Consider the following 25,352-nt stretch of genomic DNA (forward strand, 5'->3'; position numbering starts at 1 on the left):
AGCTGCTGCAGTTAAAAAGCTTTTATAAGGATCGAGCTCGGCTGTCCACCGCAAGGCATCCTAGTGCCAGTCCCAGCCCCTATGCCTTGGGGTGCCTCCTGATGCTCTTCACTAAGTATCCCGTGGTCCCGAAGCATTTCCTTTGAAAAAATTAAGTGTCCAAACTACAGGTGGTGTAGCTTGCTTAACAGCCGGGATAATCCGCTGACTAGCAGACACTGCTACTAGGCACAAAGTATTTCCTGGGCTAGATGCAGTTAAAAATTTGTAAGTAGATACTCTCGTTGGATGCTGAGAAAGCATTCCATAGAGTCTCCTGGCACGCCATATATGATTCTCTTAAAAAGCTTGGGGTAGGGGTCTAGGGGACCCTTTTATAGCCAAAATCACGGCCCTGTATCACAATACGTCACCTAGGCTGAAGATAAATGGAACTGTAGCACCGAGGGCTCGGTTGCTACAGACGTATTGCACCTCACCCAGAGGTGTGATATCTCACTCTCAGATAAGGATGGAGTGTGGATCAGGACCCGACACCTGCATGCATTACACCACATTGCCGTGGGGCAGGGCGACCAATATGCCCCTGAGATGGGCACGACAGTCCCTGTCCCTGGTTGGAGTGGGGGGAGGGAACACTGAGGAAGGGGAACCCTGCAGTGCAGGAGCAGGGAGGAAGCAGTTCCTGGGTGCATTGAGAAGGGAGTATAAAAGGTGGGCACCATCTTAGTTCAGTGCAGAGAAGTCTGAGCAGAAGTGGCAGGGAGCAGGGGCTCTGCATGAGCTCTGCTCCGGAGGCGGGCCTAGTAACAGAGGCCCAGGCCTGCAAGAGGGAGAAGGAAGGAAGAGGAGCGGAGAAGGCTCCAGGAACGAGGAATGAAGGGATCCCAGCGGTGCGGACGGGCGAGTCGCCACCGCACGCCCAAATCCACCTGCGTGGAGGGGTCAGGCCAAAGGGGGAGACCGGTCCCCGAACTAGTGGAGGCAGGAAACGACCCTCAGCTAGAAACCGGAGGCTCTGACATTTTATGTGGCGCAGCCCCTTGCTCCACCCACTAGGAAGGCACCACATAGGGTCAGGGAAACTGGCGCCAAGTTTACCAAGAGGAGGCCCGAGGCAGCCGGACAGAAGTGTTGGTAAGAAAGGCCAGACAAAGGACACACAAAGGGGGTCCTGTGAAGCGCTCCAAAGTTATCTGGGAGTTGTCTGAGCCCCTCACCTGGTGAGCACAGTACGACGTGGGCAGCCGTTACCTGCAGACGTGGTCTGGATAATAAGAACTGTGAGTAAAGGCCCTGAACTGCATCACTGACTCCGTGTCGTTACTGCTGCTGCCCTGCACCATCACCCTCATCCTCCGCATACACTGCCCTGAGGCTATACTCCTCCCGTGGGGAGTTATGCTACGCTCTGCTGCACCCACAACACCAGCCTTAGCGGTCTGCCCTGTAGGGCGGTTCACTCTGACCGCAATCCACGGGTGGCGTAGTCGGACATTTAAACATCAAAACCACATAAATAGTTCCGCCACTGGTTTGACCGCCCTGAGCCACGGAACCGGATCGCCGCCACGAAGACTACAACCACCAGCATCCACCAAAAAGGGTCCGGCTCCGGGTGTCCCAAGGCCCAGGGGGTGCGTCAGAACATTTTCATCACCTTTCACAATCACCAATGGGACAAGGCAGGGATGTCCTCTGTCCCCTCTCTTATACATCCTAGTGACGGAGCACCTGCTCTCATCAATTCGCCATAACCCCAATATTAGGTGGATTGAGGTGGGAGGCACCGAGTACAAGTGCTCTCTATTTGCTGATGATGTCCTAGTATATATCACTCAATCACATATATCCATCCCTGCTGTTATGGCTGAAATAGATCAGTTTGTTACATGGTAAAATTTTAAAATCAATGCAGCGAAGTCTGAGGCCCTCGATGTCTCCCTCCCTAAATCCATATAGGATTCCATCCAGTCCAACTTTCCCTTTGCCTGGCCCTCACAGGGTATCAAATACTTAGGAATTCCTATTCATAGAGACCTCTCCCATCTATGTTATCTTAATTTTGGGCCCTTTATTGAACAATTCCATACAGACCACGGTTGGCAAGTTAGAACTGTAAGATTCACTACGTGAACCACTGGTGTTTTGTGGAAAAGCACATGTACACCGCGTTCCAAATTATTATGCAAAAAGTGTTTAGGAGTGATAAGGGAAGAATTTGTTTGTTTGTCAGTTAAACTCATTGATGGTGATGTGTGTCAGGGCTCTTTATATCACTGTAAGCAATTGCAGACACCTGTGCTAATTAGTTTGGCAGGTGTGTCCAATGAAAGGCAAGACTACTTAAGAAGGCTCTCTCACATTATTAAGCAGCCTACATTTTCTGCCAAAATGGGAAAGAAAAAGGATGTGTCGGCTGCTGAGAAGCAACAAATTGTGGAGTGTTTAGGTCAAGGCATGACTACAATCAACATTGTGCGATGATCAGGATGAAGTGTCTTGGCAATCAAGAAGTATGTAGCTGATTCACAGTACACACGTGTGCGTGCTGATAAGGGCAAATTGAGGACTCTTTCCTACAGGCAATTACGTCAGGTTGAAACAGCAGCGGCAAAAAAGCCTTGTCATAGCAGCAGACAAGTTTTTGAAGCTGCTTGTGCCTCCAACGTCCCCCGAACAACAAGATGCAGGGTCCTTCAGAGGTTTGCAGCTGTGCATATGCCATCCTGTCGACCTCCTCTATCCACTTCACACAAGCAGAAACGGCTCCAGTGGGCCAAACATTACATGAAGACTGATTTCAAAACTGTTTTGTTCACGGATGAGTGCCGTGCAGCGCTCGATGGTCCAGATGAATGGAGTGGAGGATGGCTGGTTGATGGACACCCCACGCAAACACGGCTACAGCGCCAACAAGGAGGAGGTGGAGTAATGTTTTGGGCTGGAATCATGGGGAGAGAGATTGTCGGCCCCTTTAGGATCCCTGAAGGCGCTAAAGATGAACTCCATAATGTATGTGGATTTTCTCAAACAGCACTTCCTGCCATGGTTCAAGAAGAAGAACCGTGTATTTCACAGCAAGATCATTTTTCTGCATGATAATGCACCATCTCATGCTGCACATAAAACATCTGCATCTCTGGCTGATATGGGCATAAAAGGGGACAAACTTATGGTGTGACCCCCATGCTCCCCTGACCTGTACCCCATTCAGAACCTTTGGAGCATCATTAAAAGGAGTGTCTATGATGGCGGGAGGCAGTTCACATCTAAGCAACAGCTCTGGGAGGGTATTCTGTCCTCATGCAAAACAATTGAAGCAGAAACCATCCAAAACCTGACAAATTCAATGGACGAGAGAGTTCAGAAGCTCCTTTCGAACAAGGGGTCCTATGTGAAAATGTAACATCACCTAGAATAAAGTTTTGAGTTGAAAACTGTTTGATTTCAGTTTCTAACAACCTGCTAATGCTTATAATTTCAAAAATGACCATTTTTTTGGTCTTTATTAAAATGAAAAGGTTGATCGAAAAGTTTGGGGGATCTAAGAGTGTGGCAACCCAGTAGTCATGATTACTTCGAATTCTGACAATATGAGGGTCATGCTGCAGGTAGTGCAGCAAGAAGGCACTTATGTGTCTTGCGCATCTCGGAGCCCCAAAATTATTTTCCGGGCTAGATGCAGCTAAAAATTATTTTTAATTTTAAATCTGGTGAAGCTTATTATAGATGGCCTAATAGGATCAGTGCTGCACACTGCTACAAAGCCCAAATTATTTTCCAGTCAAGATACAGATAAACATGATTAGTAATTTGAAAGCTTAAAACGGTTGGTAGGGTGATTTTAACCAATCATCAAGCTTTTACTCTCCCCAGGATGACACAGGGGTAGAAAAGTCGTTTCGGATCCATGATTTGTTCATCTTTATGAACGTGAGTCTGTCTACATTATCAGTGGAGAGCCGCGTGCGCTTATCTGTCAGCACACCACCAGCAGCGCTGAACACACGTTCAGACAGAACGCTGGCTGCGGGGCATGACAAGATCTCCAAGGCGTAAGTGGCTAGCTCCGGCCATTTATCCAGATTGGAAGCCCAAAAAGAGCAAGGGTCCAGTGACACAGTCGTGGCTTCAATGTTTACTTGGAGATACTCCTGTACCATCGTCTCTAGGCGTTGACTATGTGTCAGACTTCTTGTCTCCTGTGGCCTTGCAAAGGATGGGCTAAAAAAGTGGTGAAATGATTCCGCAAAATTGATGTTACCAGCAGATACTGTGGTTCTGTTACGGTTTGAGTGCTGAACACTTGACGGTCCCACGGTTGGCAAGTTGGAACTGTGAGATTCACTACGTGCACCACTGGTATTTTGTGGAAAAGCACATGTAAGATTCTGCAACAGTCTCTGCTGATACTCCTGCATGCGTGCATCCCTTTCTATGGCAGGAATAATTTCTGCAAATTTACTTTTGTACCGGGGATCTAACAGTGTGGCAACCCAGTAGTCAGGATTATTTCTAATTCTCACAATTCGAGGGTCATGTTGCAGGTAGTGCAGCAAGAAGGCACTCATGTGTGTTGCGCATCCAGGAGCACCAAGTCCCTGTTGTGTTGGTGGCGAGGTAGCAATCATGCTTCCTTCCTCTGTCCTCTCCCCCCAACCTCGCACAACAGAAATGTGATCAAGGTCTCCCTCATCTGATGAGTCTTCCATCAGTTCGTCCTCCACTTCTTCCTGGGCTCCTGCACCTTCCTCACTAGTTTGGCTGCTACCATGCGCCCTGGTAAAATCATCTCCCCCACCCTCACATGCCTGCCGCCTTGGTGCTGCCGACCGTCTGGACCTTGCAGATGTTAGCCCTTCCGCATACATCTCCTCCTCCTCTACTTCCTCCACCTCCTCTTGTGCCACCACCTGACTCCGAATTCTGTTTAACATGTGCTCCAGCATGTAAATCACCGGAATAGTCATGCTGATAATGGCATCGTCAGCACTAAACATCTTCGTCGCCATTTCAAAACTGTGCAGAAGGGTGCATAGGTCCCTGATCTGAGACCACTCCTCCAGCGTGATTTGCCCCACCTCTGAATCTCGTTGGCCCAGGCTATACGTCAGAACGTATTGCACCAGGGCTTGTCGGTGCTGCCACAGTCGCTGCAACATGTGCAGAGTTGAATTCCACCGGGTAGGCACATCGCATTTTAGCCGGTGAAGTGGCAGGCCCAACGACTTCTGTAGAGATGTAAGTCGCTGAGCTGCGGGATGCGAACGGCGGAAGTGAGCACACAGCGACCGTGCCCTCTGCAGAAGGCCATCTAGTCTGGGATAGTGGGCTAAAAATTGCTGGACAACCAAGTTCAACACGTGAGCCATACAAGGCACGTGTGTGACATTGCCCCGGCGAAGGGCCGCACCCAGGTTTGCAGCATTGTCGCACACGGCCTTCCCTGGTTTCAGGTCCAGTGGAGACAACCATTCATGAAATTGGTGTTCCAGAGCTGACCACAACTCCTCAGCTGTGTGACTCACATTTCCCAGACATTTCAATGTAAAAACCGCCTGATGACGTTGAGCCCTACTGCCAGCATAGTAAGGAGGTGTGCAGGATCCCTTCTGCGCAGTTAGAAAGCTTGTGGCATGACCAGACAGCCTTTGGGTGCAGGTGGAAGACCGAGAGGAGGTTGAGGAGGCAGAAGCAGTGGAGGAAAAATGACATAAAGAGGATTGACGCACAACTCGTGGGGACGGCAAGACTTGGACAGCAGCCCCTTGTCCTGCTGTCACCATAGTTACCCAGTGCCCAGTCAGCGACATGTAACGCCCCTGTCCATGCCTACTCGTCCAAGTGTCTGTGGTGAAATGCACCCTGTCACACACAGAGTTTCTCAAAGAAGCGGTGATGTTGTGTGTGACATGCTGGTGGAGCGCAGGCACACCTTTCTTTGAGAAGTAGTGCCGACTGGGCATCTGGTACTGGGGCACTGCGACGGACATAAGGTCTCGAAAATCCTCTGTGTCCACCAGGCGGAAAGGCAGCATTTCTGTAGCCAAGAGCTTGCAGATGGTGAAATTCAACCTCTTAGCTTTCTCATGGCTAGGAGGAAATGGTCTTTTACTTGTCCACATCTGAGGGACCGAGGGCTGGCTATTGTGCTTAGACGGGGTTGATAAGGGTGTCCCCGGCAAACTGCCGGTCTGTGAGGAAGATGCAGGCGGACATGTTAGGTTGCCTTGATCCAAAGGTGGTGCTATCGATGTCGGACAGCGCTCAAGACCAGCTGGTGTTACCACCTCCAAAGAAAATGATGACCTGCCAATCACGCTGGCTGTTGCGGGTAAAGAGGTGGCAGGTCTGCGCCCCAAAACAGGTGTGACTGCTGTCCCCCCAGTCACAGAGGATGAAGAGGCCGCGGATGCACAAGATATGGCAGACGGTGGTTGGCCCGGCCGGCTAGACCGCATGGTAGCACACTGGGCTTCCCACTGCAACTTATGCTTCATGTCCATGTGCCGGTTCATGCATGAAGTACTCAAACTATGTATTTTTTGGCCTCTACTTAGCTTTTGCTGACAAATGTTACAGATAACACGAGTTGGGTCATCTTTATCGATCTGAAAAAATGCCCAGGCTATGCAAGGCTTAGCACCCATGCGACCTGAAGAGCCACCACGACTTGTGGTGAGAGGCAGAGTTGTGTTTGAGGATGCAGTTGTTGACGTGCTTCCAGTACTACGTCTCTGTCCAGGAAGGCGCAACCTGACCTCGTCGTCACTAGCATCTTCCTCCACCTCCTCTGCTGACCTCATCTCTTGGCTGACTGTGGGTTGACAGTAAGTGGGATCTCCGACCTCATCATCATCACCCTGTGCGTTATCACACCCGTCGTCCTCAGAGCCAACCTGTTCCTGCCCTGACAAAAAACTAAAGTTGTCGCTCCAATCAGGTATTTGAGTCTTATCATCGTCTTCCTCATTGTCTCCACCAACAGGAGTTACAGTTTGGGAATGAGGGTCTACATTATGGTCAGAACCTTCTGCGTCTGGTCCTGGATCCGACTCATAAAGATTCTGGGCATCAGTGCAGATCATTTCCTCGTCTGGATTCACAGAAGCGCTGGAGTCGACCTCTGATTCCCAGGCTATAGTATGAGTAAACAGCTCTGCAGACTCAACCATCTGTTCTACCTCATACTCAGACGGGCAGCTGGAGATTTGGGAGCTGTGAGGAAGCAAGTGCGATTTGGGTGACACCTTTGAGGACTGGAGTATTTGTGATGTTGAAGTTGATGTGGAGGAGAGCCCACTTAAAGGAGCACTTGATATCCATTGAAGCACCTGCTGTTTTTGTGCCTCATCTGGAATTTGTAGCGATTGGCGTGGCCGTAAGAAAGGGATCTTATCACATTGTTCGCTAAAAGAAGTAGACATTTTAGTTTGGCTGGAAGATGGTCTTTCTTCTGCACCTACCCCACGGACACAACCTTTTTTCCCCTTCCCAACACGCCTATTCCCCTTTCCACCAGCAGCAGGCCTTTTTCCACTCATTTTGGTGGTTAACTAATTCACAACTCTGGAGTTGTTTGCACAAAAAAACAATGGATGGTAACCGAGCAGAGCTGAGTGGCCAAACTGTGGTATTAGGCCAAAACTATTGGCTGGGTTAGATGCAGAAAAAAATTATTTTTAATTTGCAACCTGATGGAGGTCAGTATAGATGGACTAATAGACCAAGTCCCACACACCGCTAGAAGCCCAAATATTTTTTCAGAGCTAGATGCAGAAAATTTTTTTATTCAATTTGCAACCTGATGGAGGTCAGTATAGATGGACTAATAGACCAAGTCCGACACACTGCTAGAAGCCCAAATATTTTTTCAGAGCTAGATGCAGAAAAAAATTATTTTTAATTTGCAACCTGATGGAGGTCAGTATAGATGGACTAAAAGACCAAGTCCCACACACCGCTAGAAGCCCAAATATTTTTTCAGAGCTAGATGCAGAAAATTTTTTTATTCAATTTGCAACCTGATGGAGGTCAGTATAGATGGACTAATAGACCAAGTCCCACACACTGCTAGAAGCCCAAATATTTTTTCAGAGCTAGATGCAGAAAAAAATTATTTTTAATTTGCAACCTGATGGAGGTCAGTATAGATGGACTAATAGACCAAGTCCCACACACCGCTAGAAGCCCAAATATTTTTTCAGAGCTAGATGCAGAAAAAAATTATTTTTAATTTGCAACCTGATGGAGGTCAGTATAGATGGACTAATAGACCAAGTCCCACACACTGCTAGAAGCCCAAATATTTTTTCAGAGCTAGATGCAGAAAAAAATTATATTCAATTTGCAACCTGCTGGAGGTCAGTATAGAAGGACTAATAGAACAAGTCCCACACACTGCTAGAAGCCCAAATATTTTTTCAGAGCTAAATGAAGAAAAAAATTATTTTTAATTTGCAACCTGATGGAGGTCAGTATAGATGGACTAATAGACCAAGTCCCACACACTGCAAGAAGCCCAAATATTTTTTCAGAGCTAGATGCAGAAAAAAATTATTTTTAATTTGCAACCTGATGGAGGTCAGTATAGATGGACTAATAGACCAAGTCCCACACACTGCTAGAAGCCCAAATATTTTTTCAGAGCTAGATGCAGAAAAAAATTATTTTTAATTTGCAACCTGATGGAGGTCAGTATAGATGGACTAATAGACCAAGTCCCACACACCGCTAGAAGCCCAAATATTTTTTCAGAGCTAGATGCAGAAAAAAATTATATTCAATTTGCAACCTGCTGGACGTCAGTATAGAAGGACTAATAGAACAAGTCCCACACACTGCTAGAAGCCCAAATATTTTTTCAGAGCTAAATGAAGAAAAAAATTATTTTTAATTTGCAACCTGATGGAGGTCAGTATAGATGGACTAATAGACCAAGTCCCACACACTGCTAGAAGCCCAAATATTTTTTCAGAGCTAGATGCAGAAAAAAATTATTTTTAATTTGCAACCTGATGGAGGTCAGTATAGATGGACTAATAGACCAAGTCCCACACACCGCTAGAAGCCCAAATATTTTTTCAGAGCTAGATGCAGAAAAAAATTATATTCAATTTGCAACCTGCTGGAGGTCAGTATAGAAGGACTAATAGAACAAGTCCCACACACTGCTAGAAGCCCAAATATTTTTTCAGAGCTAAATGAAGAAAAAAATTATTTTTAATTTGCAACCTGATGGAGGTCAGTATAGATGGACTAATAGACCAAGTCCCACACACTGCTAGAAGCCCAAATATTTTTTCAGAGCTAGATGCAGAAAAAAATTATTTTTAATTTGCAACCTGATGGAGGTCAGTATAGATGGACTAATAGACCAAGTCCCACACACTGCTAGAAGCCCAAATATTTTTTCAGAGCTAGATGCAGAAAAAAATTATTTTTAATTTGCAACCTGATGGAGGTCAGTATAGATGGACTAATAGACCAAGTCCCACACACCGCTAGAAGCCCAAATATTTTTTCAGAGCTAGATGCAGAAAAAAATTATATTCAATTTGCAACCTGCTGGACGTCAGTATAGAAGGACTAATAGAACAAGTCCCACACACTGCTAGAAGCCCAAATATTTTTTCAGAGCTAAATGAAGAAAAAAATTATTTTTAATTTGCAACCTGATGGAGGTCAGTATAGATGGACTAATAGACCAAGTCCCACACACTGCTAGAAGCCCAAATATTTTTTCAGAGCTAGATGCAGAAAAAAATTATTTTTAATTTGCAACCTGATGGAGGTCAGTATAGATGGACTAATAGACCAAGTCCCACACACCGCTAGAAGCCCAAATATTTTTTCAGAGCTAGATGCAGAAAATTTTTTTATTCAATTTGCAACCTGATGGAGGTCAGTATAGATGGACTAATAGACCAAGTCCCACACACTGCTAGAAGCCCAAATATTTTTTCAGAGCTAGATGCAGAAAAAAATTATTTTTAATTTGCAACCTGATGGAGGTCAGTATAGATGGACTAATAGACCAAGTCCCACACACTGCTAGAAGCCCAAATATTTTTTCAGAGCTAGATGCAGAAAAAAATTATATTCAGTTTGCAACCTGATGGAGGTCAGTATAGATGGACTAATAGAATGATGCTATGCCCAAAAGATTTTACTTCACTAGGTGCAGTAAAAAAATTGGTATTCTATACACAGGTGGTATATCTTGCAACACAGATAGGCTACTCCACTGACTAACACACTCTGCAATAGGCCAAAAAGGATTAGCTTTGCTAGATTCAGCCAAATGCTGTGAAAAAAACTTGCACAGCACTGGCACAGACCTGCCTGGCAAAAACTGATAGGAACTGATGTAACCTAGTCCTGAAAAGGACTCCAATTACAATTAGTCTTTACTCCCACAATCTATCTATTTAAGAGCACAGACCTGCCTGATAAAAGTCGTAGGAAATGCTGTAACCTAGTCCTTAAAAGGACTGCAATCACAACTATTCCCTACTCCCAAGCTATCTGTATATTTGTGCGAAAATTGGCTTGAAATTAACAAGGTATAGCGCACACAGCAACAGCGGTGCCGTCTAACACGCAGCTGCAGCAGTGAGAAAATGGTGGCGACGGGGAAAATGGCTTGGTCTTATAGGGCAAGGACATGTGACATACACTGCCAATCACACATGCCCTTGCTTGTGTGAAAAAAAGCACTTCGCTCCGTGTGTGCGCTGCTGATAGGCTGACAGATTGCACCTCCCCACTGCAAATGCGGGAAAGAGAAAAAAAAATGGAGATCTTCATTGTTCCTGCAGAGATCCATCCCCTGCCCCTCCCCCCGCCCCGCTGTACACTCAAACTGCGTATTAACATTAATTTTCATCATTACTGAGAAAAAATCCAGTTATGATTTTGGTGCACGAACAGTTATCGAACATAACCTCGAACAGCCGAATTTTTCTCAAATTGTTCGTGTTCGCCGACCGGCTCGAACACCGCCCAAAACAGCTCGAATTTGAGATTGGCGAACAGTTCGAGTAGAACAACGCTCATCTCTATTGGTCAGGTCTTTAAAAATTCAAATTTGCCAGCTTCACTGAATTTTCCCTAAAATATTGGTTGGTGGTGAATAAATTCACTGCAAAACACAATACTACCAAGCCTCTAATTGACCAGAAAATTAGTATATAACTATCAGTTTTCCGAGGAATGTATTAAACCTGTTTTGAGCTCTTTAATGCAAACACAGCTTCATTAATATCAAATTACTTCAACCTACCTGGAAAAGGAAAAACAAATGGTAACTGGTAGTAACCAACAGTAAATGTAATATCAACACATTGCAGTATCAGAGTTTTTAAGCTATGTAAAGTGTTAAAACTGTCCAAAAATTATCACTTTTTGGGGACAAATGCCTGCTTTGTTGGTGTTTATACACAGGTAAAGCAAACCAAAGAAGTTGTAGTTGTTTCACACAGTATGTGCAAAAATACATACCTGTTTTGGGAATATAAGGATCTTTGTTCTTACCTAAATGAAGGAGTGATAGCTTTTTTCACAAACCTTTAAATAATTCTCCCTTTATTTAGGTAGCAAAAACAGAAGCGCTGTTTTGAAAGTAAAAAAGTAATGGTTTCTCATTCAGGAGTGAAAAAATGTCCCTTTTTGTGATCCACAACTAGTTTTAAGCAATTACAAAGACTTTTTATCAAGCCATCTCAACATTATCCTTTTTTTTAGATAGAAGAAAAAAGCTAACTGTTTTCGAAGTGGAGAAGCAATGACTTGTCAACGAGAATTTAAAAATCCCAACCTTATTTTTAGACCTGTTTCATGCTTTTCTACCCTTAGGAGAGTACTGTACATTTCTCAGTATCAATATTGGCTAGCCCCCTAAAACACAGTGGACAGCCAAGAAAATTATGGTGTGGTGTTTAGTAGCAGCAATGGAAGCCTCAATGAAGACAGTTAGAATGGGGCAGGCAAAGTGATGTTTGTCAGTGTAGGGACAGCAACAGCAACCTCAACAGCAGAAGTAATGTCTAGCACTACTTTTCCCAGAATCAATATTGTCTAGCACTGTTTAACACACGATGGGCAGCCAGAAGATGTTTGGCTGGTCAGTTGCAAAAGCCACAAGGTAGAGAACTAGGATGGGCAGACAAGTATATGTATGATGGTTTAGGGTCAGCAACGGTAGCCCTGGCAGCAGCAGTACTAAAGTGTGGGTGACAAAATAAATAGGGAGTAGATGCACAGTTGAGCATGAGCCATTTGTAATAGCGGCAGCAAAATTGTGTAGCAAACACACAATAAACAGTTAAACAGGCAGGTGGTACCATAGGCTGATTATAATGATGGCAATCTTGGATACCACCCGGGGCCCGAACGTCCAGGGGGGCCCATAGTCCAAAGAGTAATTGCCCCCATTATAATCCGCACAGGCTCCGCCGTGGCCGCGGCTCGTTTGAATAATGCTGGGCCCGCCCTGCCGCATGACATCTGGCAGGATGTACCCAGCATGTAGAGCACGGTTACGTCTGCTTAAGCCACGTATACCGTCTCTCTGCTGGAGAGGAGCATCTAATGGCACCGCTCCTGAAGAGTTCTACCTGCCTGCGTCGTCTCTCAGTCCTCTGCACATTACCATCTTCTTCCTGTGCACGCACTGGGTCTGCCACTTTGTGTAAAGTATGTGGCAGATTGGCAGTGTGCTCTGTATGTAAAGGCAGGGGGCTGGGGGCCATTGTAATTAGTAAGACTTTTGGGTAAATTTTGGGGGATAGGAGTGTGATAGAACTACATGGGGCAAATGCTGCACACGGTGCCCTCTACTTTGTAAATTAGCTTGTAATCATGTATTTATAAAGCTCATAAAGAGATCACACTTAGAGAGATGAAATATTGTTTTCAGTCTCAGTGTGAGCTCAGGCTTCTGTTCTTAGCCTGGAGCACCCCTTTGGTTTGAGAAGGGGAATAGAGGAATTTCTACAGGCAGCCCAGTAAAATATTACATTTAATTAACTGGGATCTGTTTATGTTGTATATAAATATATGATGCAAGCAAAATGCCAAAGTGGAGGGCACAGTGTAAAGGGGCATTTGCCCCATTTAGTTTAATCACACTAACATCCCTCACATTTTATCCAAAGCAATAATACCCATTGCCTTTAAATACAGAGCGCTGCTGCAAATTCTGCTTCTGTGTATTTATACCACTGTCACTATTTCACTAGTCACATAGTGAATTCAGACTCATCTCAGAAAATTAAACAAACCCTTTAAAGGGAACTTGTTGAGTAAAAAGAAACACTATTAACATGCAGATATTGTTATGAACTGCTACAAATACTAAGGAAAGATAGGAAAACTGTCCCTACAATAGGACTAAGCTGATTCCCTACGATGCAGCGGGGGACCTGTTCCTTGTGAACAGACCCGCCTAAGTCCTCAGCTAGTCTGAAAGCAGACCTATAGATATAAGGAAGGGGTCCCTACAAGAACTAAGGACTGGGATATAGTTGGACACCTCCTAGCAGAAATTGTAGCAGAGTGAAGACAAACAAACAAACAGAAGTACTAGTGGTCAAAAGACCAAGCAAACTACAGAATAAGGTACAAGGCACCTGGCTAGCTTAAGAGTAAATGTAACACTGAAGTCCAGCAAGGCTAGAAGGGGGCGGAGCTGGATTAAAGAGGCAAAAAGTCATGTGACCAGCAAAATAGAAAAAACTAACAGGAGGGTTCTAACAGTACCCCCTCTTCTATGAGGATCCTCCGGATCCTCCGGATCCTCCAGGCCCAGGCTTATCAGGAAACCTCCTGTGGAACGCTCCGACAAGTCTAGGAGCAGAGACATCATTCGCCCTTACCCAGGAGTTATCCTCGGGTCCGAAACCTTTCCAAGCGACGAGATACTGCAATCTCCCTCTATGCCATCTAGAATTAAGAATGCGAGAAATTTCATATTCACCGTCTTCCTCCACCGGAGGAACAGAGACAGTGGCGTCCCTATCAGAAACATCAGCTTTTTTCAATAAGGAAACATGAAACACCGGATTAATCTTCCAGGAGGTAGGAACCTCCAACCTATCAGCAGATTGGTTAACTACCTGAAGCACCTTAAACGGACCCACAAACTTCGGGCCCAATTTCTTAGAAGGAATCCTCAACCGCAGATTCCTAGAAGACAACCAAACCATGTCACCAAGAGTAAACAAAACCTCTTGACGTTTCCTGTCAAAGTACCTCTTGGATTTTTTGTTAGCCTCTTGAAGGTTACAACGTACATCAGTCCAAACTCTCTCCAAATCACCGGAAAAATTCTCATCCTCCGGCACAGCCGATACCAATTTGGAGAATGACCCAAACGACGGATGCCTCCCAGTAAAACAAAAAAAAGGAGAACACCCAGCCGAAGAGGATGTATGGTTGTTAAGAGCAAATTCAGCGAGTGGCTGAAATTCAGACCACCCCTCTTGATTGTCAGCCACAAAACAACGCAAAACTGTTCAACATCCTGGTTCTTTCTTTCTGTCTGTCCATTAGACTCAGGATGATAACCAGATGAAAATGACAAATGGACTCCCAACCTGTCACAAAAGGCACGCCAAAAAAGAGCCACGAACTGAGGTCCCCTATCGGAAACAATGTCGGTAGGAACGCCATGGAGCCTGACAATTTCATTAACAAAAGCCTTAGCGAGTGTCTTGGCGCAGGGCAGTTTGATGAAGGGAGCCAAGTGACACATCTTGCTAAAACAGTCCATGACCACCCAGATAACAGTGAAACCCTCAGAGGCAGGAAGGTCAGTTAAAAAATCCATAGCAAGATGCGTCCAAGGAGCACTAGGAACCTCCAGAGGGCAAAGCAACCCCGCAGCAGGAGCATGTGAAGACTTAGATCTAGCACACACAGTACATTGACGCACCCTCTTGATGACTTCCTTCTGCCACCCAGGCCACCAAAACTGCGACCTATAAGTCTCTTAGTCTCTGAAATTCCTGGATGACCTGCCAACCGAGACTCATGACACTCCATAAACAAATCTCTCCTAAAGTTCCTAGGCACAAACAACCTCCCATGGGGAGTGTTAGATGGGGCATCCTCCTGGGCTTTCAGAATCCCATCTTCCAAAACGGAGTCCAATGCTGCTATCGCAACACCTTCCTGTAAAATGCTCTCCTCCTCCTCGGTACCAACCATGGGAGAAAAACTGCAAGATAAAGCATCAGCTTTTACATTCTTGGTACCTGGAATGCAAGTAACAAAAAAATTAAACCGCGAAGAAAGAAAGTGCCCACCTAGCTTGACGGGCATTCAAGCGCTTGGTAGCATCAAAAAAGATCAGATTCTTATGATAAGTAAAAACCTGAATGGGAAATTTAGCACCTTCCAAGAGATGACGCCAATGTTCAAATGCGAGTTTAATCGCCAGCAATTCCCGATTACCAACATCGTAATTAAGTTCGGTCTCAGAAATTTTTTTTGAAAAAAAAGCACAGGGATGTACACCATCCTTGTTTTCCTGAGACAAAACAGCACCGACCCCCACCGAAGAAGCATCAACCTCGACCAAAAAAGGCTTGGTCTCATCAGGCTGCATAAGGATGGGGGCAGAACTGAAACTCTCCTTGAGATACACAAAAGCTTCAATGGCCTCAGTTGTCCATTGGACCATATTCGCACCTTTACTGGTGAGATCGGTCAGCGGCTTAACAATTATAGAAAAATTCTTAATAAATTTTCTGTAATAATTGGCGAAACCCAAAAATCTCTGTACTGGTTTCAAACCAATAGGCCTAGGCCATTCCTGAACCACCTGAACCTTCACCGGGTCCATCTCAAATCCCTCGCTGGAGATAATGTAGCCCAAAAACTACTTCTCTGCACAGCGAACTCACATTTCTCCAGCTTAGCAAAAAGTGAATTGTTGCTTAACAACTGCAATACCTCACGTGCGCTCTGCCAATGAGACTCCAGATTCGGCGCAAAAATCAAAATGTCATCCAAATACACCACCACATTCTTACTGATCAACTGTCTTAGGATGTCATTAATAAGGTTCTGAAAAAACGCTGGTGCGTTGGTAAGACCAAAGGGTATAACCAGATTCTCAAAATGACCCACTGGAGTGTTAAAAGCAGTTTTCCACTCATCACCTTCCTTCATACGTAACAAATTGTATGCCCCCCGGAGATCAATCTTAGAGAACCACTTTGCCCCCACTAACTGGTTGAACAAGTCAGGAATTAAAGGCAGTGGGTAGGAATTGCGTACTGTAATTTTATTAATTTCGCGAAAGTCCAGACATGGACGTAAACCGCAGTCCTTTTTTTTTTTACAAAAAAGATTCCAACAGCCACAGGTGACTTAGAAGGTCTAATGTGACCGGCGGCCAAGCTTCTATTCCTCCAAGGCCTTTCTCTCAGGGATAGTAAGATTAAATAAGTGACTCTTGGGAAGAGTTGCTCCAGGGACAAACTCAATAGTACAATCATAGTCCCTATGAGGAGGCAAAACTTGCGACTCCTCCTCAGAAAAAAACTTCCAAAAATCCTGAATAGGTACAGGTAATTCCCCTCTTTCCACAGCAGCAATGCGACCGTTGCAACATCTATCATAACACTTAGGACTCCAAGACTTAATTTCATTGGTAGACCAGTCCAGTACAGGATTGTGCAATTTTAACCAAGGTAACCCCAAAACCACTGGAGCAGGCAAATTATTTAATACCGCCAAATCCAAATTCTCTTGGTGGATACCATTAATGGTGAGGGGAAATTCAAAAACCTTGTGAGTAATACCTTTCAAGGGAGAGCCATCAACCGCAACCACAGAAATAGGAGATGACAAAAGTTTGGATTCTAATTTAAATTTTTCCAAAAAACCCTCATCAATCACATTGAGTGTAGAACCACAATCCACAAATACCCGAAATTCAATCAACTCCTCCTGGAATGAGGTGCTTCCAGAAATAAATACTCCTTTTGAGTTTAAACAAGCTATGCGGGCGTAAATGACCTCTTTTTTTTTTTTTCTTTGTTCAAACGAAGCACACAGTTCTTAATAAAGTGGTCAGATTTACCGCAATAAAAACACAATCCTTTAGCAAACCTGCGGTCTTTTTCCTGGGAGTGGGGTGACATCGCCCCAATCTCCATCAGTTCTCCACCCTCCGAACAGACCCTCTGAAAACTAGGAGCTGCCATAGCAGTAGATCTCTCTTCATTACTCCTAGCACGCATTCTCCTGTCCACACGTATGGCTAATTGCATTGCCTCCTGCAAGGTTCCAGGTTTTGGGAAGGCAATCAGAAGATCCTTAACCCTTTCACCTAGACCATCAAGAAACAAACAATTTAATGCTGAGTCATTCCATTCCACTTCAACCGACCATCTTCTGAAGTATGTACAATAATTTTCCACATCACCTGATCCCTGCTTCAAACGTCTTAATTCAGTTTCAACAACCCCATAGCAGAAAAAAAATCTTCCACAGATCTAAAACACGGATCATTAGGTTGTAGAGAAAAGGCCCATCCCTGTGGTTCTTTGCGCAAAAGTGACATTATAAACCCAATGCGCTGTGATTCATTCCCCGAGGATCTGGGTCTTAAACTAAAATATAATAAACAAGCATTTTTAAAGGAAAAAAAATCTTGCCATTTACCATAAAAAAATCTGGCAGTCCTACCTTCGGTTCAACAAAATGCGCTCCAGGACAGCTACTCACGTGTTGCTGGAGCTCAGCCACCTCCAAAGACAGTCCTTGCAGGCGTTGAGCCAACTCCTGAACCGATACCATGCTGAAATCAGGATTTCTTTCCTTAGAGTGTTTTATTTTTGGGCTGGACTTACTGTTATGAACTGCTACAAACACTAAGGAAAGATAGGAAAACTGTCGCTACAATAGGACTCAGCTGATTCCCTACGATGCAGCGGGGGACCTCTTCCTTGTGAACAGACCCGCCTAAGTCCTCAGCTAGTCTGAACGCAGACCTATATATATAAGGAAGGGGTCCCTACAAGAACTAAGGACTGGGATATAGTTGGACACCTCCTAGCAGAAATTGTAGAGCAAAAACAAACAAACAAACAGAAGTACTAGTGGTCAAAAGACCAAGCAAACTACAGAGTAAGGTACAAGGCACCTGGCTAGCTTAAGAGTAAATGTAACACTGAAGTCCAGCAAGGCCAGGAGATCGGAGCTGGATTAAATAGACAAAAAGTCATGTGACCAGCAAAATTGAAAAAACTAACAGGAGGGTTCTAACAGATATGCAGTGAATAGCGTTCTGAAGCCATGTGACTAGGGCACTGAGAGTCCCGCTGCCAGCAGTAATTATACTTTATTCCTCTCGGCAGCCTCAGGCTTTCTGTCATAGATGTGCATCCAGCATGGCTTTATGGCTGTAACCACACTCTAGCACTCAGCATTAGAGCCAGTCTTCAATCAGTGCAAGGATGCAGTTACAGCCGCTGCTCACTATGCACACAGCAGTGACTGAAGCCCTATTACTGAAAAGCTAGGGTCACACAAGCATATAAAAAATCGGTTCCATTCTCATAAATAAAATTGGTACGATTTTATTCTCACTTGTAATATATAGGAGGCTATGCGCGGGCTCATACTGTATATGGGGGCTCATACTGTAGGGGGTTATGTGCGGACTCACTTTATATTGGAGGCTTTGTGGTGGCTCATTCTGTATATTTGGAGCTATATGCGGGCTCATTCTATATATAGGGAGCTACAGTTATATGAAAAAGTTTGGGCACCCATATTAATCTTAAGCTTAATGTTTTATAAAAATTGGTGTTTTTGCAACAGCTATTTCTGCTTGATATATGTAATAACTGTTGGACACAGTAATGTTTCTGCCTTGAAATGAGGTTTATTGTACTAACAGAAAATGTGCAATCTGCATTCAAACAAAATTTGACAGGTGCATAAGTATGGGCACCCTTATCATTTTCTTGTTTTAAATACTCCTACCTACTTTTTACTGACTTACTAAAGCACTTTTTTTGGTTTTGTAACCTCATTGAGCTTTGAACTTCATAGCCAGGTGTATGCAATCATGAGAAAAGCTACTTAAAGTGGCCACTTGCAAGTTGTTCTCCTGTTTGAATCTCCTCTGAAGAGTGGCATCATGGGCTCCTCAAAACAACTGTCAAATGATCTGAAAACAAAGATTATTCAACATAGTTGTTCAGGGGAAGGATACAAAAAGCTGTCTCAGAGATTTAACCTGTCAGTTTCCACTGTGAGGAACATAGTAAGGAAATGGAAGAACACAGGGACAGTTCTTGTTAAGGCCAGAAGTGGCAGGCCAAGAAAATCATCAGAAAGGCAGAGAAGAAGAATGGTGAGATCAGTCAAGGACAATCCTCAGACCACCTCCAGAGAGCTGCAGCATCAACTTGCTGCAGATGGTGTCACTGTGCATCGGTCAACTATACAAGGCACTTTGCACAAGGAGAAGCTGTATGGGAGAGTGATGCGAAAGAAGCCGTTTCTGCAAGCACGCCACAAACGGAGTCGGCTGAGGTATGCAAAAGCACATTTGGAGAAGCCAATTTATTTTTGGAAGAAGGTCCTGTGGACTGATGAAACCAAGATTGAGTTGTTTGGTCATACAAAAAGGCGTTATGCATGGCGGCAAAAAAACACAGCATTCCAAGAAAAACACTTGCTACCCACAGTAAAATTTGGTGGAGGTTCCATCATACTTTGGGGCTGTGTGGCCAATGCCGGCACCGGGAATCTTGTTAAAGTTGAGGGACGAATGGATTCCACTCAGTATCAGCAGATTCTTGACAATAATGTTCAAGAATCAGTGATAAAGTTGAAGTTACGCAGGGGATGGATCTTTCAGCAAGACAATGATCCAAAACACCGCTCCAAATCTACTCAGGCATTCATGCAGAGGAACAATTACAATGTTCTGGAATGGCCATCCCAGTCCCCAGACCTGAATATCATTGAACATCTGTGGGATCATTTGAAGAGGGCTGTCCATGCTCGGCGACCATCAAACTTAACTGAACTGGAATTGTTTAGTAAAGAGGAATGGTCAAAAATACCTTCATCCAGGATCCAGGAACTCATTAAAAGCAACAGGAAGCGACTAGAGGCTGTTATTTTTGCAAAAGGAGGATCTACTTAATATTAATGTCACTTTTCTGGTGAGGTGCCCATACTTATGCACCTGTCAAATTTTGTTTGAATGCAGATTGCACATTTTCTGTTAGTACAATAAACCTCATTTCAAGGCAGAAACATTACTGTGTCCAACAGTTATTACATATATCAAACTGAAATAGCTGTTGCAAAAACACCAATTTTTATAAAACAATAAGCTTAAGATTAATAGGGGTGCCCAAACTTTTTCATATAACTGTATGTGCAAGCTCTTTCTTCGTATATGTGCGGGCTCATACTGTATATAGGAGGCTATATGGGGGCACATTCTGTGTGTAGGGAGCTATGGGTGGGCTCATTCTGTATATAGGGAGCTACAGTGATGGAAATAATTATTTCAACATGACATACTCGTTACTATGGCCCAGCTCTATATGTCTTTAAATTGTTAGTAGTGTTGAGCGAGCACTAAAATGCTCGGGTGCTCGAAGCTCGGGCTAAGCTCACTGTGATACTCGGGTGCTCGACCCGAGCAACGAGCCCAATGTTAGTCTATGGGAGACCCGAGCATTTTTGCGGCGGCACCCCCGGCAGTCTGTAGAAAGCCTAAAAAGTGCCCAAAACGATAGTGACAGTGCTCAAAACACATGGGGACAGCATGGGCATTGCCCCAGGAAGCATTTCTGATCCCCAGGTCACTGCTGTCAACAACGTGGTCAGAGGTATTAAGCCACTTTTACGGGCTCACAATAATACGTTCAAAAACGAAACTGAAACGGTTTTCCTGTGAATTATGTTAAGGAACTTCCTTTCCAGGGTAAAGACTTGTGTATAAGGTAAAATAAATAACCAAAAACAAAATTACTCCTCCACACCTTTGGCTATGTTCACAAGTAGCATTTTTAATGCGTTTTTGCACTTTTGTATTGCTTTCAACCGTGACAAATGCATTCACCGGGAAATGTCATTTTAACATTTTACAATCTTATCTGGCCATGTGCTGTGTGACACATGCATACAGTGCTGAAAAGACATGGGAACAGCATGGGGAAGATCCCTGAAAGCAACTCTGACACCCAGGTCACTGCCTAAAAGTCTGCCCTTCAGAAGTGATCCTTGCCGCATCAGAAGATGCAGACTTGCAACTATCCCCGTGCAAGTCCTGTCCCAGGACAGTGTTCAGTTGTACCTCCCCCATTCCTTGCAATGCAAGCACAAGTATGCAGCCTGCCACCCACCCCCAGGCTGCAATACCATACTGCTAGCTTGCACTTGAAATGGGGCCTTTTAGTTTGGAGGAGGTCGAAGCTGGCCACTACCTCATGGCTGCTTTGGCAGCGATGTATCCATACTTAGTCCCCAGCCCCCTGGCGGCCGTGTGTCCACGCTTGGTCCCCAGCCGCCAGGGGGCGGCCGGGTGTCCATACTCGGTCCCCAGCTACCCCGCGACCGGGTGTCCACACACGGTCACCAGCCACCTAGGGGCGGCTGAGTGTCCATTAGCGGTCCCCAGCTGCCAATATTTCTCCTTGGAAGTTCCCCCCACACTTTTCTTAGCCCGGCCTGCTTTAGGGCAGCATTGGACGAACCCACGAGAGAACCAGACTCCTCCGGTGGGCCCTGGCTTCTCCATCAGGGGAGTTGAGAGTGCCAAGGTGAGGAGCATGATGATGATAGAAGTTAGCATCTGCTTTATTTTCTTGGAATGTAAGGGTAAGTGTACAACCTGCCACCCACCCACCCCCAGGCTGCAATACCATACTGCTAGCTTGCACTTGAAATGGGGGCTTTTAGTTTGGAGGAGGCCGAAGCCGGCCACTACCTCATGGCTGCTTTGACAGCGAGGTATACTAACTCAGTCCCCAGCCGCCCGGCGGCCGGGTGTCCATGCTCGGTCCCCAGCCACCAGGGGGTGGCCAGGTGTCCATACTTGGTCCCCAGCCGCCCCGCCGCGGGTGTCCACACACGGTCCCCAGCCGCCTGGGGGCGGCCAGATGTCCATAAATGGTCCCCAGCCACCCCTATTTCTCCTTGGAAGTTCCTCCCACACTTTTCTTAGCCCGGCCTGCTTTAGGGCAGCATTGGACGAGCCCACCAGAACCAGACTCCTCCGGTGGGCCCTGGCTTCTCCATCAGTGGAGTTGAGAGTGCCAAGGTGAGGAGCATGATGATGATGATAGAAGTTAGCGTTTGCTTTGTTTTCTTGGAATGCAAGCGCATGTATGTAGTAGCGGCTAGGCCTGAGGTGGTCAGCGTTTTGGCAAATATCCTACCTCCTCCGAGGATTGCTGGATATTTTCCTGCTACTATCCCAGTTCTATGACTCCCGTTGAAACAAAGCTTTAGGTGATGAATGATGGATGAGGTGGTGGCAAAGTAGAAAGAACAGGAGGAACAGGACCATTCACATCAATATCAGGCCAGTCAACCACACATGTCTTGTAGGATATGTTTCTGTACAAAAAGGAGTGGTTCGGCTACACAGTTATAGGGCATGCAGTGAATGCAATGCCTACCAAAAAATTTGATAAATATGGATAGCGGTACCAGAGCGCCAATAACAGGGCAAAAATATTAAAAGGACTGATTTATTAATATACACACAACGCGTTTCGGTGGACACAGCCACCTTCATCACTGTGGCTTGTGTGTATATTAATAAATCAGTCCTTTTAATATTTTTGCCCTGTTATTGGCGCTCTGGTACCGCTATCCATATTCACTGATTGTCCCTTTACCCCTGTTGGGGTGCGGTAGAGCTGCCTTTAATTTATTGTTCTTTCACCTGTGGGAGGAATTTAATTAGAATCACTACCCAGGTTTTCCAAGCTGCGCTGCTCTAACCCCTCTGGAGCGCTGCTGGGGGTGTTGGTGAAGCTGGGCGTCCATCTCGGCGTTACATGCAACTAACCTGACCACGTGATCCACCACCGAGAGATCAGGATCTGGGAACGCCGCTGGAATTAGATGACAGCCACCAACAGAGCGGAGCTTGTGGAGCTTTACACTGGGGTTGTGCAAAGGTGCACAACTTCATAAGGTTAGTAGCCATCCTCACACCCCTCTAACAATTGCAATACTGAGTCACCCATTGCGCCTTGTTCACTCCTCTCTTTACATACCAAAAATTTTGAGGCACTCCAATGCCCCTTGGAAGTGACATGGAGGTCAGAGGGCCTTAACTAAAACGTTTTTTCCATTTATAGAAACTGGGTCTCCTGTGCACTGTTGGCCTAAGCAGTGAATGGAAGGCTTTCCAAAAATTATGAGGAACTGCAATGCCCCTTGAAACAGACGTGGATTACAGCATACTAAAAACCATCTACCCATTATTGGGGAGTGGGTCTCCCTTAGTGTTCACCTATGCATTGAAAAACAAAAGCTGACTAAAATTAGGAGGAAATGCAATGCCCGTTGGAAGAATGGTGGAGGTCGCAGTGGAAAAAAAAGACAATATCAATGTCCCTTGGAAAAGTAGTGGAGGTCGCAGTAGCTTAACAAGACGGTTTTAATGCTCCTGGGAAAAGTGGTGGAGTCGCAGTAGCTAAACAAGATGGTTTTAATGCCCCTTGGAAGAATGGTGGAGGTCACAGTAGCTTAACAAGACGGTTTTAATGCCCTTGGAAAAGTGGTGGAGGTCGCAGTAGCTTAACAAGATGGCTTTAATGCCCCTTGGAAAAGTGGTGGAGGTCGCAGTAGCTTAACAAGATGGTTTTAATGCCCCTTGGAAGAATGGTGGAGGTCACAGTAGCTTAACAAGATGGTTTTAATGCCTTTTGGAAGAATGGTGAAGGTCGCAGTAGCTTAACAAGATGGTTTTAATGCCCCTGGGAAAAGTGGTGGAGGTCGCAGTAGCTTAACAAGACGGTTTTAATGCCCCTTGGAAGAATGGTGGAGGTCGCAGTAGCTTATCAAGACGGTTTTAATGCCCCTTGGAAAAGCGGTGGAGGTCGCAGTAGCTTAACAAGATGATTTTAATGCCCCTTGGAAAAGTAGTGGAGGTCGCAGTAGCTTAACAAGACGGTTTTAATGTCCCTTGGAAGAATGGTGGAGGTCGCAGTAGTTTAACAAGACGGTTTTAATGCCCCTTGGAAGAATGGTGGAGGTCGCAGTAGCTTAACAAGACAGTATTAATGCCCCTGGGAAAAGTGGTGGAGGTTGCAGTAGCTTAACAAGACAGTTTTAATGCCCCTTGGAAGAATTGTGGAGGTCACAATAGCTGAACAAGACGGTTTTAATGCCCCTTGGAAGAATGGTGGAGGTCGCAGTAGCTTAACAAGACTGTTTTAATGCCCCTGAGAATAGTGGTGGAGGTCGCAGTAGCTTAACAAGACGGTTTTAATGCCCCTTGGAAGAATGGTGGAGGTCACAGTAGCTTAACAAGACGGTTTTAATGCCCCTTGGAAGAGACGTGGAGGTGGCTGTGGAAAAAAAAGACGGTTTTAATGCCCCTTGGAAGAGATGTGGAGGTCGCAGTGGAATAAAAAGACAACATCAATGCCCCTTGGAAAAGTGGTGGAGGTCTCAGTAGCTTAACAAGACGGTTTTCATGCCCCTTACAAGAGCCATGCAGTACAGCATATTAAAATCATTATTCCCATTATTGGGGAGTGGGTCTCCCATAGTCTTTGCCTATGCCTTCCAAGCAAAAGCTGCCAAAATTAGGACGGAGGAACTTGCAATGCTGGCAACTCAGACCACGGTTACCCTGGTGGTATAGTGGTGGTGGAGGCTGAGGATAAGGAGAAGAGCAAAATACAGCCAAAATGAGGAAACGTATACCCATGTGTGGGTGTGAAGCGGTGCATGGGAATTCACCTCTCGAAATAACACAGTGGATTTGACTTTAGGTTACTCTGCTGTCATTTGGTGGTGATGAGAAGTCTGGCCAAATCCAGCCCTTGTTCATTTTGATAAGGGTCAGCTTGTCAGCATTGTCAGTTGCCAGGCGAGTGCGATTATCAGTTATAATTCCCCCAGCGGCCCTAAAAACACGCTCCGATAACACGCTAGCGGCAGGGCAGGCCTGGACCTCCAAGGCGTACAGAGTGGGTTCATTCCAAGTGTCCAGCTTGGATACGCAATAATTAAAAGGCAGAGAGGAATCACGGAGGATGCTGGTACGGTCGGCAAGGTATTCACTCACCATCTTTTGAAACTTTCCACTCCTTGTGAGAGTACCCCGCGCCTCAGGGCCT

This window comes from Phyllobates terribilis, unplaced genomic scaffold, assembly GCF_046119375.1.
Source record: "Phyllobates terribilis strain yellow unplaced genomic scaffold, ASM4611937v1 Scaffold_4__5_contigs__length_816908805, whole genome shotgun sequence".
Taxonomy (NCBI): domain Eukaryota; kingdom Metazoa; phylum Chordata; class Amphibia; order Anura; family Dendrobatidae; genus Phyllobates; species Phyllobates terribilis.